This window comes from Octopus bimaculoides, chromosome 1 (genome assembly GCF_046866305.1).
Source record: "Octopus bimaculoides isolate indiv1 chromosome 1, ASM4686630v1, whole genome shotgun sequence".
In the NCBI taxonomy this organism is placed as follows: Eukaryota; Metazoa; Mollusca; class Cephalopoda; order Octopoda; family Octopodidae; genus Octopus; species Octopus bimaculoides.
The window spans coordinates 198,762,232-198,779,969 of record NC_142928.1 but is presented as its reverse complement, the minus strand read 5'-3'; the positions used below and the strand labels follow the sequence as shown (position 1 = coordinate 198,779,969).

The 17,738-nt window shown below is 35.0% G+C and overlaps 2 long non-coding RNA genes across 2 annotated transcripts in view; both read right to left on the bottom strand.

Moving 5' to 3' along the window:
* Positions 1 to 1,142: 1,142 nt before the first annotated feature.
* Positions 1,143 to 6,227, bottom strand: LOC149137938 (uncharacterized). Its single transcript, XR_016240652.1, has 3 exons — positions 5,976 to 6,227; positions 4,822 to 5,256; positions 1,143 to 2,287 (listed from the first exon to the last, which is right to left on the bottom strand). It is a non-coding gene; the product is annotated as an uncharacterized LOC149137938 (long non-coding RNA).
* Positions 6,228 to 6,594: 367 nt separating this feature from the next.
* Positions 6,595 to 17,738, bottom strand: part of LOC149137937 (uncharacterized) — a 91,431-nt gene continuing 80,287 nt past the window's right edge. Inside the window, exons 2-3 of the long non-coding RNA XR_016244817.1 lie at positions 9,712 to 9,847; positions 6,595 to 7,158 (exon numbers count right to left, since the gene is read on the bottom strand). This is a non-coding gene — a long non-coding RNA (uncharacterized LOC149137937). The remainder of the gene's footprint in view (positions 7,159 to 9,711; positions 9,848 to 17,738) is intronic.

Sequence of the window (17,738 nt, the reverse complement as noted above, 5' to 3'; positions counted from 1 at the left end):
GAAGTGATTGAGCAAAAATGGTGGAAGTGGATTATGAGAGAGAAGAGGGGAGAAGGGGAAGATAGAAAGAATGAATGAAACACAGACAGGACGAAGAGAGAGGGAAGAGTGCCAGAGAGAGAGATAGATAGAGAGAGAGAGAGCGAAAAATAAAGAGGAGTGAAAGGGGTGGAGTGAAAGAGGGGAGTGAGATATTCCGTCTGGATATGAAAACTCGTTGACTCTGATTGCAAGAGAAATGTGTTAAAATGGACGCCTAGAAATATCCGAGCCAACACAAAGCTGCTTCTGATGTTTGGCTGAGGTGTGTTCTACGATTATCAGATTCCAAACACATTAAGTGTATGCATTGGTGTGTGTGTGTGTGTGTGTATTGGTAGGAGCATAAATATATGTGAGTGTCTGAGTGTATGGGTGTATACAATTATGTCTGTGTGTCTGTATGCGTGTATATTGTGAGTAAAGATGTATGTGTACGTGTGAGTATTGTGTATTAGCAAGTATATATATGTGTGTGTGTGTTAGTGAGAGTATAAATATGAGTGAGTACGTGTATTTAGTGTGTATTAGTATATGTGCATGTGTGTGTGTGTGTGTGTCTGTATATGTATTTATGTGTGTATGCGCGTGTCAGAGGTGTGTACTAATATATATATATATATATATATATATATATATATATATATATATATATATATATACATATATATCTTTGTGTATGTGTGTGTGTATCAATGTCAGTATATGTATTTGTATTACTGTATATGTGTGCGTGGTTGTGTGTCTGAGTTGCTCTAATTAGCAGCATTAATTAATTAATGGTTGCATGTGAGACATTCAGTGCAGCACAACGCTTATATTTCTGTATTCGAACCTGAATTCCATTTGTTTCCAGATCCGTTATTATGCTTTAACGAGTCCAAATTTCTCATCTAGAACACTCCATCCGTGACTATCCTGTACAGGGGAGAAAAACTACTGAATATCAAAAATATTTACTTCCTATGTTAAAAAAATGGAGCTTATTTTATTCAAACACACACGCATATATACGTATGTATGTATGTATGTATGTATGTATGTATGTATGCATGCATGCATATATATATATATATATATATATATATATATATGAAGAAAAAAACAAGTGGGTTGATGTTCACTACAGCTGTTTCAGACACGTTTACATTTGATGAATAAACTCATGACATCAAAACGACCGTTTTTTTCAGGTGAATGAAAAACTTGAACATTATTTACATTATTTACATTTGACGGATATATTTGTCCTCATCCTGTTTGTTGTTAACACAACGTTTCGGCTGATTACACCCTCAGCTAAAACAGTCTCCAGTTCTTGTAGTGATGATGGTGCAGGATATTGACTCCTTACTTGTTTTTCTAAAATGCACCATAAATGTTCAATAATATTGAGATCTGGGGACTGTGGTGGCCACATAAGATGTTCAACTTCACTAGAATGTCCCTTGTGCCATTCAGTAACAACTTTAGCTGTGTGAATTGGTGCATTATCATCCTGAAAGATTGCGTTTTCCTCCGGAAAAAGTTCCACAACCGCAGAATGAATTTGATCAGATAAAATGCTTAAATAGTCTTGACTATTAATTCTGCCATGAAGGGAAACCATTGGGCTGACAGATTTCCAAGATATAGCCCCCCCCCCCCAAATCATCACAGATCCTCCTCCATGATTAACAGTCGGAAGAAGGCAGTCTGGGTCACATGCTTATTTTGGCTGTCTCCACAAGTATACACGGCCGGTTGTCGGAAATAAGGTAAATGGTGACTCGTTCGAGAAAATAACATTCTTCCACTGCTTTAGGGATCAATTCTGTAGGTTTTTACTCCACTCTCAAAGTTTGTTTTTGAAAGTAGTGGTTTCTGATTGCAGCCCTCCCGTAAAATCCAAATTTGTGCAGCTCCCGGCGAACCGTTTTTGTGGAAACTGGGTTCTCGAGGTGTTCATTAAACTCTGCAGTATTTTCGAAAGCTGTACTTTTGTGATCCTTTCTAACAATTCGCGTAAGAGTCCGACGGTCCCTATCTAAAAGTTTTGGTTTTCTTCCAGAGTTTTGTTTCGATGAGGTTTTTCCTTCTTTCTCAAAGGCTGTTATTACTTTCGAGACAGTACTTCTTGATACACCAAACATTTCGGCTGTTTTCATTACGCTAGCACCTGCCATACGAGCACCAACAATTTGAACTCTTTGAAAGTCCTATAGATCTGATATTTTAACAAATTTTAATTACCTTTTTCTGATGATATCTGAAAAGAAAGAGCAATTTTATCAAAAGATATTAAGCAACACTAATAATAAACCAAAAATCATAAAAATAAACAAGCTTTTGACGGTTTTATAGATATTTCAAAATTATGATGCTATGATGCTAGGTGTTTCCATTATTTTGTCCAACCCCTGTACATATATACATGAGAAATGATCAGCCGCAAAGACAGTCATTTTGTATTTAAAAAAAACACGTCTTAAAACTATTTCTAAAATGTAATATTCTAGAACATTGCTTAAGCAGCAACACAATTTCATGATTTTGATTGTATTATCATCTAGAATGATAATACAAACATGAGAACCAAAAATGAAATCACGAGATTGAGCTTGAAGCAACCATTTTCGCACGCGAAGTGAACAAAGGTTTTTAAACGAAAAACCATAAGGATAAATGTTTCCTTCAAACTTTCATTTCATATTTCAAGAAAATCTTGAGACAAGGAATATTCAAAAGAGGCTCAGGTTAGTATTACCGGGTAAGGATTGGAGATGAGCATCTCAGAGTCCTGGAAATCGAAGTCTTTCAGACATAATGCATATGCATGTATGTATTTACACGCACACACATACATACATACAGACACACACACACACACACACACACACACACACACACACATATATATATATATATATACATCTTTATATTATGTATATATGCATATATATGTACATATAGAGACATATATATACATATATATATACATATATATATATGTATATATATATATATATATATATATGTTGTTGTTGTTGGCACTCCGTCGCTTACGGCGTCGAGGGTTCCAGATTATCTGATCAACGGAACAGCCTGCTCGTGAAATTAACGTGCAAGTGGCTGAGCACTCCACAGACACGTGTCCCTTTAACGTAGTTCTCGGGGATATTCAGCGTGACACAGTGTGACAAGGCTGACCCTTTCAAATACAGGTACAACAGAAACAGGAAGAAAGAATGAGAGAAAGTTGTGGTGAAAGAGTACAGCAGGGTTCGCCACCATCCCCTGCCGGAGCGTCGTGGAGCTTTTAGGTGTTTTCGCTCAATAAACACTCACAACGCCCGGTCTGGGAATCGAAACCGCGATTCTATGACCGCGAGTCCGCTGCCTTAACCGCTGGGCCATTGCGCCTCCACACACACACATATATATATATATATATATATATATATATATATATATATATATATATATATATATATATATATATATATATATATATATATATATATATATATATATATATATATATATATATATATATATATATATATATATATATATATATATATATATATATATATATATATATATATATATATATATATATATATATATATATATATATATATATATATATATATATATATATATATATATATATATATATATATATATATATAGTTTATTGTTCTAACGTCCTGTACCCTGATATGCATGTATATACACATGTAGATGTAAGTATGTACATATATGTGTGTATACATGTATATATATTCTTTGTATTATTACATTATTGAACGCACACGTCCTATTTTACAAGTAAGTCTACTATTATTCTGACGTGACTATCTTTCTATCTATCTATCTATCTATCTGTCTATCTATCTATCTATCTTTCTATCTATTTATCTATCTGTCTTCCTCCATCTTTCTATCTATACCTCTGTCCTGGCCTCTACTTCACTGCTATACCCTTCTGTCCCTTCCTCCTTGTTCCACTTCCTCCCTCCACCATCCTCTCTATCTATTTATCTATCTGTCTTCCTCTATCTTCCTATCTACCCTTCTGTCCTGGCCTCTACTTCACTGCTTCTGTCCCTTCCTCCTTGTTCCATTTCCTCCCTCCACCATCCTCTCTGCTCTCGTGTGACCTGTGGTCAGCTTTCTTTTCACTCCAGCCGCTGTGAAGGCAAGACGAACTACTAGCGTTCTACCTCAGATTTGCGTTTGGCCGTACGGCTTTTGAATGTTGTTTTCACTGTCCATTTTTTCCTGTCTTGGTTTGTGTTTGCCACCTTGGAATCCTCTGTGTAGTTGGTTGGTCCACTACTCAGGAAGAGACTATTCTAGAGTACGTCCTGTCTGGACTTCGAAACGTCTAGATAGAATAGAGACAGCTGATGAAGGGATATTCCAAGGGGCTTTCCGTTTTCCTATGTGTTCGTTCCGTTGTCTGTAGTCTATTGTTCTAACGTCCTGTACCCTGATATGCATGTATATACACATGTAGATGTAAGTATGTACATATATGTGTGTATACATGTATATATATTCTTTGTATTATATATATATATATATATATATATATATACATAAGAGAAGAAATGGACCAACAATTAACAATTAGAAGTTAATCGTTGGTATTAAATGGTCATAGATTAATTACAGTTAAAATAACATTTACAACTATATATATATATATATATATATATATATATATATATATATATATATATCATATATATATGTATGTATATACACACAGATGTGCAGGAAGTAAATAGTCACCTTTAATTTTCAAAATCTTTTATTTGATATTAATTGGTTGAAAGTGAGGTTTCCTTCTAGTTGCCTGTCCACAATACCCAAGCTTATGCAGATATGTAACACACGTTCTTGGACTAACCTCTAGCTGTTTTGCAATGTCAGAAGCCTTCGAACTGGGGATCGTTTTTCACAATTCTCTCCGAACAGCGAAGCTTCCTTTCTGAGGGCACAGGTCGGTAGGGACGAGAATTTGTTGATTCTTTTCATTAGCTTTTGAATTGCACTATAATTCTATTAACAGTAGCAATAAGAATTTGAAGATTTTCAGCAATTTTTCGCTGGCTAAGACCAGCCTCAGATTGCCCAACAATACGACCTCTTTAAAAATCTGACAGTTCTGCTGAATTTTTTGTGCGTGGCATGGTTACTCTTCGCAAATGTTTAATATAATGGCACCTGGAATGAGAAAGAATAATTACATTGTAAATTCTACACCGCTGAAAGCATATTAAGACGCTTAGATAAGAAATTTTGAAAAAGGTGTCTATTTACTTCCAGCATGTCTGTATATATATATATATATATATATATATATATATATATATATATATATATATATATATATATATGTATATATATATACGTATATATGCTCACACACGCACACACATATATATACATACATATATATATATATATATATATATATATATATATATATACATACATATATATATATATATATATATATATGTGTGTATATATATATATATATATATATATATATATATATATATATATATATATATATATGTATATATATATATATGTATATGTGTGTCTGTGCATATATGTATGTGTATATGTGTTTATATATATACACACATACACACATAGAAACACAAACACACATATATATATAGATAGATAGAAACATACATATACACACACATATACACACGTACACACATACCTGTTCGCACATATGCACCTAAAATTCATGCTGGTGCATGTATGAGTCAATGCGTTCGTGCATTGATGAGACTGAAGGAATGTGCTTTCCATTCTGTACTTTCCGTTTAACGTACTTTAAGCAATATCCGACACAATTTTTGAAAAAAAAAAAAAGAATAGAAAAGGAGAAAAGAAAAATAAAATCAAAATAATATATCTACGAATCGAAAAACCAGGGTCATGATGATGATGATGATGAAGGTGGTGGTAGTAGTGGTCATGGTGGAGATGATGGTGATGATGAAGATAATGGCGACGACGACACGAGCACCATATTGTTCGGCATCTCCGCATCTGTAAATTGAAAATTGAGAGAGGTTGTTATACTTTTGAGAATCAATATGGCGTCTATATATTTTGTGTGGGCGGAAATGACGTCAGTCTTGCTTGCACAGATGCAATGAAAAAGCAGAAGTCCGGACGTTAACTATGTTCTTCCAATTATGTACAAGCACAAATATATGTATGTGTATATATATATATATATATATATATATATATATATATATATATATATACACATATATTTTATGTATGTAGTTATATTCGGGATTATGTACTTGTATGTGTGTGTCTGCATGTGTGTTTGTTTCATGCGGATGTTAATGAATACGAAAGTATGTATATCAAAAAGTGTGTGAGCATGTATCTACTTTCTCAAACATGCACACACACACACACACACACACACACACACACACACGCTGTTTCATTTGTATTTATATATAAATGTATATATACATACAACTGACTGTTTGTGTATATATATATATGCGTGTGTGTGTGTGTGTGTGTGTGTGTGTGTGTGTGTGTGTGTGTGTGTGTGTGTGCGTGCGTGCGTGCGTGCGTGCGTGCGTGCGTGCGCGTGTGTGTGCATTTCTAGGCGTGCGTGTATATGTGTGTATACATATGTGTGAGTGCGTGTGTAAAATAATGTGCGAAGTCGAAATGCTGATGACGACAAATGAGAAACAGAAATGCAAATAATAATAATAACAATAACAACAACAACAACAACAACAGCAATAATAATAATAATAATAATAATAATAATAATAATAATAATAATAATAATAACAATAATAATAATGATGATGATGATAATGATGATGATGATGATAATAATAATATAAGAAATAAATGAAAACAACATGGAAGCAAAGCGGAAAGAAAAAGAAGTAAGCCAATAGAAGAAAAAAAAAATTACAACAATTATATTAACAACAACCACAACATCATCTTCATCATCATCGTCGTCGTCGTCGTCATCATCATCATCAAGCTCGCATCGTCGCCTCGTCGCGGAGTAGACAGAGTCTGTTGCAGGTTGGAAATATTGGCGTCCTATTAAATAGAATAGCAATTTATTATATGATCCTTATTGAGTTAGGCAAGTCTCGTGCAGCAACGACTAGCGGCCAATTTTACAAAGGGAGACAATGAATGTATGATTATACTTGAACAGAACTTAATTTACTGCCGTGATCACAAGATCACTTTCGTTTAAACCGACAGAACAAATCTAGTTTTCTCTCATCCTCTCTCATTTATTACCTCCAGCTACACCCCTCTCTGCCTTCTGTTTGTTTTGCCTTCCATTTTGTGTTTTCTTCCTGTTTTTTCTTTCTCTTTTTGTATTATTCTGTCTTAATTTGTTTGTTTGCTTCTTGATTTCTTTTCCTTTGTCCTTTTCTTCTTCTTCTTCTTCTCCTTCTTCCCTTTGTTATGTATCTGCTCGCGGCTATAAATGCGCGTGAGAACGCGCGTACGTGCGTGTGTGTTTGACTGTGTGTGCATGTCTGTGTGTACAAAGGTAAATATGTGTGCATTGATATATGTAAATGTCATTTAAACATGAATACATCTTTATATATACATATGTATAAGTGTGTGTGTGTCTGTTTATATATATATATATATATATATATATATATATATATATATATATTATACGGACATTCATTTATGTGTGTGTAAGTGTATGCATATAACATGTATATGTAGGTGGGTGTATTTGCATTTATATACACACACGTGTATATATAATATATAATACATATATATATGTGTGTGTGTGAGTGTATATATATATATATATATATATATATATATATATGCATGCATGCAGGTATATAGAATTAGTATAAAATTACATACACTCACAGGATTTAGGATACACACATATATATATACATAAACACTCATATGTAATGCATATATATTTTCTATATCTGCGTGTGCGTGCGTCGGGTGATTATGTTTGATTAATTGCCTGTATGAAAATAAATGAAGAGGTGAAAATGATCTTGTGTGGGTGTATGTGTGTGTGTTCGCGCGCGCGCAGGCATTTATGTTTATTTACACCAACCATGTTGAAATATGCGCCATGTTGATTTGATTAAGAGGAATATTTGTATGACTGTTTTACATCTCCACACACACACGAACACGCTTACACATACATGCATACATGTATAGACACGCACACACACACAAACACACACACTCACACATGCACACGCAATATTGAACACTTATGCCCATAAATGCTGTTACACTAAAAACTAAATACACACATGCAGAAAAGAAACGACATTTAGAGCTATGCAAGCACACACACAAACACACACACACACACACACACACAATCACACACACGCTTAGTGCAGAGGTGCGTACATACACATACTAACACACACGTTTAAATTAAGTTTATGCAATAGCAGTTGCTACAATGTCATATTCAAAGAGACTTTCACAAATTGTAGGCTTCCAGCAGGTAAATATATTTGCTCTACTAATATTCCCATATCTATCTATCTATCTATCTATCTATCTATCTATCTATCTATCTATCTATCTATCTATCTATCTATCTACCTACCTACCTACCTACCTACCTACCTATCTATCTCTCTCTCTTTCTCTCTCTCCCTCTCTCTCTCTCCCCCTCTCTCTCTCTATATATATATGTATATATATATATATATATATATATATATATATATATATATATATATATATATATATATATATGGCTCTCAGTCGTTTACGACGATGAGTGTTCCAGTTGCTCCGATCAACGGAACAGCCTACTCGTGGAGTTTAAGTGCAAGCGGCTGAGCACTCCACAGACACACGTACCCTTAATGTAGTTCTGAAGCTTCAGCGTGATAAAGAATGTGAAAAAAGCTGGCCCCTTTGAATTACACTTTTGTCAGCCGAGTTCACAGGAGTAACGTGAAAAAATGCCTCTTACTGAAGGACACAAGACGCCGCCAGAAATTGAACTCACGACATTAAGGTCGTGAGCCGAATACAACTAAGCCACACGCCTCCTCTATATTTCAAGTATATTATATATAACGAATAAGGCGGTGAGCTGGCAGAATCTTTAGCACGCCAGGTGAAATGCTTGGCGGCATACCGTCCGTCTTTACGTTCTCAGTTCAAATTCCGCCGAGGTCGACTTTGCTTTTTATCCTTTATGGGTCGATTAATTAAGTACCAGTGATACACTGGGGTGAGTGTAATGGATTAGTCCCCTCTTTCTATATTGAAGGCCTTGTGCCTTTAGTAGGAAAATATATATATAAAGAAGAGTATACACGAAGAAGCCTCACTCGGTGAAACAGATGAGCTGCTGTGAGAAGCTACAAGAACTGTAGCTGTACTTTCTGAAGAGAAGGCGAGAAAGGTATGCAGTGATATACACATGGAAGATCCTGGAAGGTCTAGCATGCTACCAAAGATACCGTCTTTTTCATCTCAGATAAGGACCCAGTATTGCAACATTTTGGTTTTCAGGGAACCACAACTGTTCAACATCCGGTCAAGGAACCTAAGAGACCTGCAAGGTTTAGATGTGGAAGTGTTCAAAAAGTGTTCAAAAAGTACCTGGAATCCCAAATGAGTTCACATCATAGCAGGAGGCGGAAAAAAGATCAGCTTCGTTCACCTCGCTTCTTCATTAAAAACAGTATCGAAAAGAGACTCCAAAACACTGAAAGGTGATGCTCCAGCATGGCCCAACCTGTAGCCGAAACCAGAAAAAGAAAAAGAAGAATAAAAGAATACGTATACATGTTACATATATACATGTATATATACACACGTAATACATAGACATGTATGTATGTATGTATGTATGTATGTATGTATGTATGTATGTATGTATGTATGTATGTGTGCATTTATGTATGCATATATATAGTTGAAGTTTGCAGAAAAACAAAAGACGAAAACAGGTGTATAAACAACCATTAGGTGTATTAGTTTGACGCTCGGGAAGGTGAGAAAGTCTTTTAGGTTTCGAGCCTATGCTCTTTTACAGAAAGGAACACGAGGAAATAAACAGAGAAAGAATACATACAATTTTAGGAGTTAGCGTTTAATCATGGCGATATATGTATGTATGTATGTATGTATCTATCTATATATATAATTTATATAAGGGAATTACTATATAGTAATGCCCTTTGGTAGTTTTGACTTATTTAGTCCCTCTAAGTGTGAGGCATTACTATATAGTAATGCCCTTATATAAATTATATATATTTATGGAAAAAAACGTTGGGTTTTTTCCTTATGGGTTTTTTTTCACGCTGACTACTTGATAAATTCTTATAAAGATTTTATCCTATATTATATTATATATATATATATATATATATATATATATATATATATATATATATATATATATATGTCTATCAGATAACTGAAAATATGGCGGTGTGGATTTCCGCCCCGACATCCGAAACTCGGAGTTTTATCATGGCTACCAAATAATTGTCACATATTATTTACAGATAAATACCTCGAGAGAGAGAGAGAGATAGACATATATATATATATATATATATATATATATATATATATATATATATATATATATATATATATATATATATATATATATATGCGTAATAGAGGTGAGGGAATTCCATATCCATTACAATGTACTTTAGCACAGAAAGTAGATTTATAAGATAAACTGACAATAATACTGCAAACATTGAGCAAGGCTAAATTTTGGCTACAATTTCTTTTGCAGTAAAATTAGAATTCCTGAATCTTTCAGACTTATGCGTGTTTTGTGTTTATTCATAACATGCAATGGCTTCGTGTGTGCATATTTATAAATATTTCCTTGTATCATTTCCGCACAAACACTATACAGTAAATTAGATCGTCGTTGCTCGTAATTCTTGTGAAAAACGCACATACGGGGTTATAGTGGAGTGAAGGAAAACAAGGGAGACAATTCCGAAATCTTAATGAATTTGGAAGAAGAGACTGCTAGAAATAGACCGGTGAAACAAATTGACGTGCTCAAGGACAAGAATCGAAGCCCAGTGCAGCAATCAAACAGAATCTAATGAATGAGAGAACAACACACTAGCGATGAGGACAGGAAACCTCATACTGAAATCGTCTACAATATGTCATTAACCTGTATTTGTCAACGATTCTACTTTTCATTTGAGTTTACATATTTATTAAACAAAATATATAGGACTACCAACAAAGTACACACGAGGCATACGGCGAGTTCACGGAGAGAGTGAGCGAATGTAAGGCATGTTCAAATGATCAGTATAAACAAATCATTTGTGCAGGTCGGTCAGTAAAATGTGAACACTCATACGTCGTCTTCGACGGGAGAGCCCATCGAGTCATGCGTTTGTGTGTATATACATACGAGTGAGGCTGTGGCGTGACATGGTTTTCTCGAACGTTCTAGATTATGGCTCTCGTTCCACTATAAAACCAGTTGGTGCGCAGCTTAGAACGCAAACGGCCGAAGACAGACAGCCAAGGATCTCTGTCGCCACGGAGATTTGCGCAGCTGACTTCGGGTTTGGGCCGACCGTATATTGTTACACAGATAACTTTCTGTATTATGAGAACACTTTCACTCTCTCCCTGTCAGCCAAGGTTTATGTTGTTCATTATTAAATAGCTAACATCGAACATCTTTATATCCGCCAATAAACATTCCAGTTAAATGTTCATAAGTATGCTTCAGATAATATTTACGCAGCCAAGAATCTATACCTTCATTTACCAATTCCAGAGTGCATCAACCAAAGCCCACATTCTGACATTGTATTTGTGTGTGTATATATATATATATATATATATATATATATATATATATATATATACATGCAAACACATGTATGTATATATATATACATGCATACACATACGCACACACTCAAATATACAAACATTTATATGTGTATATATCTTAAGATTTCATTTAGGAATCTCGATGCTAATAATCGGCTGTTACAATTCAATATGCATTTCACAATAAAGTGTTTGGCGAATATGAATTCAATAAATGAAAAACGAACAGGAATTATGTAAACACATTTCATTATTTTACATCTGTAAGGCGGCGAGCTGGCAGAATCGTTAGCACGTCGGGCGAAATGCTTGGCAGTATTTCGTCTGTCTTTACGTTCTGAGTTCAAATTCCACCAGGGTCGACTTTGTATTTCATCCTTTCGAGATCGATAAATTAAGTACCAGTTGCGTACTGGAGTCAAGCTAATCGACTTGCCTCTTCCCTCAAAATTTCGGGCCTTGTTCTTAGAGCAGAGAAGATTATTTTACATCTGTAAGGCGGCAAGCTGGTAGAATCGTTAGCACTCCGGACGAAATGCTTGGCAGTATTTCGTCTGTCTTTACGTTCTGAGTTCAAATTCCACCACGGTCGACATTGCCCTTCATCCTTTTCGGGGTCGATAAATTAAGTACCAGTAGAAAGGATTATTTTACATCTGTTTCTTCTATGAGATGGTGCAGAATCATCAGCTCTGAATGTATTGCGTCTTATAATAGCAGAAACTTCGGTAAGCGAGTGGAGTTGATTACGTCATTCCTTTGGTCTTATTATATTTCTCATTTGTATATGCATGTGTATCTTGGTGTTTGTCCCCCATCACTGCTTGACAGCGGTGTCCGTTTGTTCACGTCGCATATCGGAGGGTTTTCGGCAAAGGGAACAAATAGAATAAATGTTAGAATTTAAAAAGGGCTCTGAGGTCGAAACCCTTGAAGGAGGTGGTTGTATGTATATAGATGTATATTTAATCTACGTAGTGGATATATAATCAGGGCTAATTTAGCTCTTACTCTGTAAATTGAAAAAAAGAAAAAAGCTGATGAACAAACTTCATAGACTTTCCAACCTTATGGTGTTGTCATCAGAAATATCGTCATCAATTTCATCAATACTAGCCAATCTGTTTATATACTCAACAATTACAGTGCCTACAGGAAACTGTGGATACTAATTTGCATATTGTAAGTGTTAACACTTTATTTAACATCAGGAGCCTGTCAACAGGGACCTCAGTCCATAGAGTATCAAAACATTATATAATATACGTAACCTATGTAGTAGGTACATATATAAAAGGGGCTAATTTAGCTGCATCCCTGCAGAGTGTAAAGAATGATAAGCAGCTTTCATCAATTTTTGAACCTTAGAGGGTTCTCATCGGAGATGTCTGCTTCGTGTTGACAAATCTTAAGGGATTGATCAAATTTACATTTATGTATGTAGAAATATCGAAGGCGGATCAAAGGTCCTCCCTGACACACAAACTCATAATGCCAGCTCCCTAGATTCTGTGGCGTATACTTTCTCTCCCCACTCTCGGGATTCCGGTCCGTTGCAGAATTCCTCATTTCTGACTGCTGACTGAACAGGACGAAAAGTTTTGCTCAAGAATATAACGCGTCTCCCGGTCCAAGAATCGAGAAAAAAACAGTCTAAAGATTATGAGTACAACCCACTAACCATTATTTACATTATTTATATTATTATTATTCAGGTCACTGCCTGGAATCGAATAATAATAATAATAATAATAATAATAATAATAATAATAATAATAATAATAATAATAATAATAATAATTACATCGGAAAAAACCTTAGGAATGAGAACCCAGGTTTGAAATTTCTCCAAGACACCTGATGAAGGCTGGAGGGTATATCAGCCGAAACGTTGTGTTAACAACAAACAAGATGAAGACAAATATCCATAAAATGTACATAATTCCTCATCTCTTAAATATAGAACTGTGTGTGGAAATATAGTTCATGGAGCAGACCATCCAACCGTAGTGATTTGCTTCCCAATAGCGGATCAATACATCTGCCATTTCCTCCGTTAATGTCGGATCTCGGAACACTTGATCTCTCTGTTCGATAAGCGCCGTAGGCTTCAGAAGTACGCCTCAGAATCTGATGTCTCAAGTATACAACTGGTGCAGATGAGATCGGCGAAATGCTGCCGAAACACGGCGATCGTCTGTTTCGAATCGGAGAGCGACACGGTTGCTATGATCTGCTGCATACATACGTACGTATAAGTATGCATATATGCCTACAGATAGATAAACCGACAGACATGCATTCGTTACTGGTAATAATATGGTAATAATATGTAGAGGGTAGTTCCTAGAAAAGTATGGTGATATGAAGAACGATGAGAGGTGAAAAAACGAACGATTCGAAACCTTGTCCCACGTCTAATTCCAGTACATATCCACATATAGAGAGAATTCAGGTATATTCACACGATAAACTCATACACGCACACATACACACACAAACATTCACAGACGCAGAGAAAGAGAAACGTAGACACGGACACACGCATACGTACACATATCACACATGGGAATCTGCTTATGAGCATATGTGTTTGTGTTTGTGTGTGTGAGCGTGTATGTGGACGTGAGTGAGACGTGTTCTAGTCTTAAGCAAGTCTGCATAAAATATGTATAGCTGGAAATACCATCGAGGTTGTCGGCAAATGAAGATGGACACACATGTAAGTGTACACACACTTGCACACACTTTAACACACACATCTATGTGTGTGTGTGTATATATATATATATATATATATATATATATATATATATATATATACATATATGTATATGTGTGTGTGTTGGTATGTATATATATATATATATATATATATACACATATATATACATACATACATATACTCATATAATCCAACAGGTATACTAATATATATATACATATATGAATTTGCGTCAATGTATACATGTATACGATATGTGTGCGTACGTGAATAAGACGGCATCACTATACATACATACATAGACATATATATATATAAATTTTATATATATATATATATATATATATATATATATATATATATATATATATATATATATATATATATATATATATACATACATATATATAGTCATGGTATATTCCGTTAGGAACGTTGACTCCAATTTCTTCAGCATATATATATGTATATATATATATACTTTCCACTTTCTACCTACCCTGCACTACTGTCTACCTCTTTCTCTCCCCTTCTCCTGTGTGTAAGCATATATATGCATGCACTCGTGTGTGTGTGTGTATGTGTATAAACACACACATCTAAACCACATACAAGTAGTACATCAAACGTGTATACAATTGTATAGACCAGTAAGTGATCATATAGTGTATAGACACATACATATTTAATGCGATCTATGAATATATTGGTGGGCAGGCGGTGACCGATGAGACCCGGGTTCAAACTATGTTAACCTTTAAATATATCAATTTTCTCAGCAGGTCTCTCAGCCGTCTTTCTTTACCACTAAATTATATTGATGCTATCGTATTGTTACTTACTTAATCACACTCACAGCTCTTACCCAATCAAACACCCCCACCCTTCTTATCTCTTCGCTTTCTCCTGGTCATACATGTATACACAACATACATACATACATACGTATATATATATATATATATATATATATATATATATATATATATATATATATATATATATATATATATATATACATACATATACACATATATATATATATATATATATATATATATCCATACTAAGCTGCATAAATATAGTATACTCTCTCTCTCTCTCTCTATATATATATATATATTTATATATATACATATATATATATGTATATGTATGTATATATATATGTATGTATACATATATATGTATTTTATATGCATGTATATATATATATGTGTGTGTGCGTGTATATATATATATATATATATATATATATATATACACGCACACAGATTAAAGTAGCGTACATTTACGTATGTACACACATATACACATACATATATGTGTGCATACGAGTGATTGGGTCTCTATGTCTGACTGTATTTGTCTATAAACATAAGCGTGTTCGTGTGTGTGTGTGTGTGTGTGGTCGTGTGTGTGTGTGTGTGTGTGTGTGTGTGTGTGTGTGTGTCTGTCGATCTGTGCGTGTGCCGTGTATATTTGTGTACGTGTATTTCCGTCTCCCTATTCATTCATACAATCTAATTAATATTTGATATATACAAGACAATCAATTCAAATTATATATTACCATTTTCATCTAGCCGTACAACAACAGCAGCAGCCTTGCTGCTGTTCTTGTTCATGTTATTATTCTCATTGTTATGGTTGATGCTGTTGTCTAGCCCCAGGCCAGACTTGTTTGACTAAACTAGACCGATGATCAAGATATTCTATCAATATTGTCTGCATTGAGGAATATTTTATCTTAGGTGTTCTCTTTCAAAGGCGGCTGGTTGCGATTGAGAGAAATTTCGCGACTAATTCTAGCAAATAGAGCAACTATGTAGATGCTCTCTCATTGTGAAAATCATGTTGTTAATATGGATGGTGATATTAGTTTTAAATTTTGGCACAAGGCCAGCTGGTACTTATTTTATCGACCTCGGAAGAACGAAAAGCAAAGTCGACCTCGTCGGAATTTGAACTCAGAACGAAAAGACGGACGAAATGCCGTTAAAATTGGCTGGTGACATTGTTGTTAATAATGGTTTGTTTATTGTTGTGGTGGTTCGGGCATAGACATGGCTGTATGGTAGGAATCTTACTCCCAACCATACAGTTTCGAGTTCAGTTCCATTGTGTAGTTTGTTTGGCAAGTATCTTTCACTAAAGTCCTGGTCCGACCAAAGATTTGTGATTAGATTTAGTGAAAGAGAAACTGAAAGAAGCCTGCCACTTAAGTGTGTATGTGTCCCCACCGCCCTCCACATCACTTAACAACAGGCGGTGATTTGTTTACGTTTCCGTGAGTCAGCGGTTCGACAATAGACGCCGATAAAATAAATACTAGACTTAGGGAACATGAGTTTTGTGTCAATTTATTCGACTAAAACCTTTCAAGGCAGTGCCCCAGCATAGCCGCAGTCAACAATTTAAACAAGAAATAGAGGTTAAGGAGAAGCTAAAAGATATCCTTCATGTTTTGGGTTTTGTTATTTGCGCAATTTGCAAAATCTCGCATTTAATTTCTTTTCCTGTTTGCTGTATTTTCACTGTATTTCCTTTGATCGGTTGCTACATTCAAAATGTTACCCTAACCCTAACCCTAACCCTAACCCTAACCCTAACCCTTACCCACCTATAGAACCGGCTTCAAGAACGACTTTGTGAATTTAAGAATTTGTAAGTGGCCGAGTATCGAGGCATTGGTCAGTCCGAGACTATAGTCGAAGACATTTATCCAAGGGGCCACGTAGTGACACTGAACCCGGAACCAAGTTCTTACAACATTGCAACTCCTGAGTGCATATATATATGTGGTAAGAAGTTAGTTTCCCCACCTGATGGCCCCGGGTTCAGTCACACTACAAGGCATCTCGGATAACTGGATTTTGTAGAGAGAAACTGAAAGGAGCCTGTCGCTGGGGACATTAATTCATCATTATACTGTTCTGACTTCTTCCTCTCTGATGACGAAATACCTAGTTTACGGAATCATTGCTCAATACCATGATCTACATGCTTGGCTATTCTAGAAACAGCTGTAAGAGATTCTACCTGTTTAAACTCTTTGCCT